This window comes from Bidens hawaiensis, unplaced genomic scaffold (assembly GCF_021521415.1).
Source record: "Bidens hawaiensis isolate Kalapana, Puna unplaced genomic scaffold, B.hawaiensis_p1.1 tig00033941_1, whole genome shotgun sequence".
Lineage (NCBI taxonomy): Eukaryota > Viridiplantae > Streptophyta > Magnoliopsida > Asterales > Asteraceae > Bidens > Bidens hawaiensis.
Genome location: NW_027495859.1, coordinates 51,692 through 56,774, shown reverse-complemented (window position 1 = coordinate 56,774; position 5,083 = coordinate 51,692). Strand labels below are relative to the sequence as shown.

The 5,083-nt window shown below is 33.9% G+C and overlaps 1 pseudogene; it reads left to right on the top strand.

The window, feature by feature from the left end:
* The first annotated feature begins 713 nt into the window (after positions 1 to 713).
* On the top strand, positions 714 to 3,476 carry LOC143585650 (uncharacterized; annotated as a pseudogene).
* Positions 3,477 to 5,083: the final 1,607 nt, after the last annotated feature.

Here is a 5,083-nt window from a genome sequence, read left to right as displayed (position 1 = left end):
TCAATGTAACAATCTCTAAGCGAACACAAATCCGAATCATTTATGTCGACGCTTATCTAAAAACATCAACAGAATAGGAAGTCGATCTATAGATTCTCTCCAACTAAAAAATTAATTAACCTTAGTGGAAACCAAAACTCCCATTTATATCCAATCAAAAAAACTCGAATAAATCCTTAGAGTTAAAATGCAAATACCTTGCTAGAAAGGGTATATAGTCATCTGTATATTAGGATTCATAAGCCATTTAAAAAAAAACAAAAAGCAAGATACATAAAACATTCCAACAACCCACTAAAAATTCAATTTAATTCATTTATTGATTGAATTTGTCACTCACAATGGTCAAACTTAAAATAATATCTTCTATAATTAACGTGTCAAATGGCCCCATTGTTTGTGACGTGCAGATTCAATTCAACGCAATAACAACCAAAATCCCAAATCCAAATCCAAATGATAAAAAAAAAAAACAAAACTTGGATCAAAATAATAATATTCATTCAAACGACTTGTTCACCTACGAAAGAAAAGAAAGAAAGAAAGAAAGAGGTTTATTTATTGAATTGAAATGATATGAATCGAAATTCATCAAATCATTATTAGTCAGTCAATCAATCAAATAAAATCACTGGTTCGTTCCAGCTGCAACCCACACGGTTTTTAATCAATCAAAATCATATAAGAAGAAGGGAGAAGTTGATAGTAAAAGGATGTCGGATCTGCCAAGACGATCTGGATTCGAGGAATCGGTACCTGGATTAACAAGCAGATCGTTGAGCCATTTACGGATGTCGTTTAGACGGTAATTAATCTACGTTTTAATTATTTTTAGGGGTTTCGAATCAATTTGTTTGTTGCAGGACATATTTAATTCATGAATGATTTAAGATCTTATTGACAGTTAATATATATGAATGAATTTGTAGTTGAGTGATCATTTTGTAACCCTAGTTTTGTAAATTAAGAGGAAATTTGTGTTTTTATGTGATTTTAATATCTATTTTGTTCATGTATTAGTATTGTTATTGTTTTAGGGGTGCAGAGCCTAAGGAGTTGGCATTTTCTGCAGCTCTTGGCATTACTTTAGGAGTCTTTCCAATTGTTGGTATGCTTTTTATTCATATGTATAGTATTATTTATATTTAAATAAAGTAATTGTAGTTTTTATTTATGCTTAAGTAAAAGTAAGATATTTTTTTTAGATAGAATTCTACTTTTTTAATAGACGGTAAATCAACTTTTACTTCGAAATACTTGTCGCCCGCTTGCCCTTTAAACTAAGTTTTTTGAAAACTACGTTCATATATCTTGGTGGTCATAGCGTTACTATGTATGACTGTTGGACCTGACTAAGTAGCTCCGCGCAAGGAAATACTAAGATGTTTGTTTTTATGAAAACAGGACTGACTTTTTTTCTGTGTGTGCTGGCTATAACAATGTTTGGGAGTTATGTCAATGCTCCAACTGTCATGCTCGCCAATTTCGTCGCTACTCCAATAGAGCTCAGGTCAACTCTCTTCTTATTTTTACCAAATTATATATATCTTTTTGTTGCCATAGTGAAAAGTTGCTCGAGTTTAGGGTTTTCAACTTCATTGATTATGTTGATTAGAGGTGGGAATTTTTTTCATCTATTTATGAATGGGTCGGGCTATGCTTAATCTTTAACGGGTCAAAAGGGTAAAAATAAGAATGAGATGGCTGAAATAGAAATGAGTTGAATGAGTCAATGGTCTCCCAAGATAGTATTTCAAGAAAACCCGGATGGGTTAAAAGTTACATACTTGCATGTTTTATCATCATATATATCACGTATAAACCATTTATCTGAAGATTATATTAGGCTGAAATAATGTAGCTTTTGAAGTATATACATGACTTAGTTATTTTAAATAACATAATCATCTTGGTCAAAGTGCTTTAAGTCAACCCGATGCTTACAAAAGTCTATTGGTTGCGTGACCTGTTAACCAACCCCCACGACCCGCTCAGTGTTTACTTTTGTTGAAAAATGTTACACCTGCTCAAAATTTGGACTTATTTGATTCTTAAATTTATTACTGTATATAAATTTAAAATCTCATTTACACTCCAGTTAATTGATTTAGTTGAGGCTCTAAATCTTGTTAAAGGAAAACTGCTCGGTTTCTGTCGGCTTGATTGTTTAATAAAGCTGTATTATTAAATTTCTGTAGATGTTTAACATCAAAAGTCAAAACTTTCAAAAAAGATAAATTGTTGTAATTTAATTTGACAGATTCTTACATTATGTCGTTTATAGGTGTTTAATATATTACCGGGTTAGTAGCCTGTGTATCATACGATTTGATTAAAGGAAAGATTAAATAGTTATTAATGAAGGGCTAGAAATTATTAAAACGGTATTTTTGAGATAAAATATAATTGAAGTGGGTCGTGAGATAGAATCAATTTTCTTAAATTTTGCAAGCTGTAAATTAATATATTACGAAGGGATGAAAGGTAAAATAAGAGAAGCGAGAACTAGTAGGTTGGGCCCAAATAATTGTGACACGTGGCAGTGAATAAATTACTTGTTTATTAAGCATCTATATGTCTATAGCAGTAACTTTAAAATTATGTTGTTTTTGTTTCTGATTTTTGTCTTTTACGAATACAGTTTGATAATAGTGTTCTTACGCTTTGGTGAGTTTCTTACGGGTGGAGCTCACTTTCCTCTAACCGCTGATGCTCTAAAAAAGTATTGACCGGCAAAGCTTCACTGAGATCTTGCTAAGCATTGTTCACGCGGTATGTCAAACAATAATCATTTTTTTACCAAAATATTTCATTACCTGATTATTACAACCTCAATCAATTCTAGTTATTGGATATTAGATAATCAGTTTCAAAACACACATCCACAATCGGATTAGTAACTTGCTGATATTATGTGCAGTTGTTGGGGTGGATAGTGCTGGCCCCTTTTATCCTGGGGCTACTGTATATTGCATTCGTACCGTGTTTTCACCATGTTGGTCCGTAGATTCAGTTCAGTGTCGATCCCGGAGAGGGATGATGAGCAGTCCTACACCGAGGTGATGCTGAAAGCAAGAGATGTTTGATACGTGTGTTAATAGGGAAATTTGAATGTTATGTTATTTGGTTTCTTCTGTACATGTATATCTGTGTCTTTAGAACTGAAGCTAGTATTATGCATGTTAACTTCAAAAAATGAAGAGAAAATGACAAATGCCAACTTCTCATGAACAAATGATGAAAATCTTAGTCAAATTTTATGTTTTATTTTGCACTTTTGCTTTAAATTGAAGGCTGGTGGTGGTTTTGAAACATTATATTTGCGCATGCCATGGTATTACTTTGATCATACGATCTTTAAGTGTTAAATGAATTTCCAGTTTTGTGCACATATGGAACTCTTGCAGTAACGCATGGCTGGTAAAACTTAAGTTCGATTACTACCCGTTATGTTCTCCTAATGTTGGAAAGCTTTACATTTACTATACTTTGTGCCTCATTTGTTCGTGTTTCTTGCTTTTCATCTTCAAAATTCTAAAGAAATAGCCTTTGTTTCTTTCAACTATATAACCTCAAAAAGTGAATATGATATTTTTGAAAATTTGTGATCATGTTCTGAGAATCTCTTTTGTTAGAAACAATTATTTATGAATATTTATTGAAGGACAGAGTTGAGAGATATCACCACATAAACACAAATTTATAAGATTACGTGGAGTGGAGGCTGTAAATTGGGGGCGATTTTTAACGTGAAGTTATGTCAGCAAATGAGTAATTTTTATTTTAGGGGTGTAATGGTGTTGTAGCCGCATCACACACACACACACACACACACACACACACACACACATATATATATATATATATATATATTATGCACACGTACTAATATTAAAATACTATCCAAAACCCACATCATGGCGTCAAATGTATGCCCCCCCCCCCCAAATCGCCCCTTTGTCGCCTAGTGGGGGGGGGGGTGTTCTCGCCCAAAATCGCTCTCTTTTGTCGCCTACTACGCATGGCTAATGGTTTGTGATGTGCTAACAAAGTTACGTTAAATCCACTCCTTGGTTTTCACTTTTGTTCATCTTTCTTTACTAGTAGAGACTAGAGAGCACCATTGTACAATCTCTTCTCATATTGGTGTAACTTTGTAGGAATTTTTTGCTGTCCAACGTTTTCTTATTTCTTTTTCTTTTTTGCATCTATTAGATTGTTTATATTGACTTAATTTTTAGGTTGGGTTGTAGGAGTTTAGAATTCAGAGCTAAACGATTATTGGGTTGCCGTGCTTGTTTGTTTAAAAGGTTATTGGATTTAACAATGTTATTGTATTTTGGAAAATTGGTTTTTATTGGTCTCAAGTATTGTCTTTTGGTCATTGCCGGGTCCCAACTAACGAATTGGTTATTGATGGTCCCAACTTTTAATGTATTTGTTTCTAACGGTCCGCGGCTAACAGAATCCTAACGCCGTTAGTTTCAGGTCGCCGGAAAACGTTTTTTGGTCGGGAAAGTCAATTTTTTTTGCGTGAAAACACTACTGAACACCGCCACCACACCAATTGAAACACCGCCAACCAACCACCATCACTTAAGCACCATCAACTGATTTCGACGATGGTTCTAGGGTTTCGACGGCCTCAATAATGGGGCTTTTACTATAAAAAGGTTCCTAAATGTACGACACAAAGTTACCATGATGTTTGGTACAAAATTGTTGAGTTTTCGGGAAAAAATTGTGTGTTTTCCGGCCAAAAACGTTTTTCCGGCGACCTGAAACTTACGACGTTAGAATTCTGTTAGTCGCGGACCGTTATGTAACATCCTAAATATTCTAATAAATAAAGAAAGTTGCGTTAAGTTGTCGTGCGTTTAATAATATTAACTAACGTCTAATATGGAAAAGATCATGGACTTGGATTTAATTAAGATGGATTAAGGGTAATGGGCCTTAGGTCCATGAGCCTTAAGGGTATAAATACCTCCTTAAAGCACCCTTAAACCCTAAACCATCATTCATTTCCATCTTATTCTCTATACATTCAAAACACACACACTTACCCCACCACATACGACCG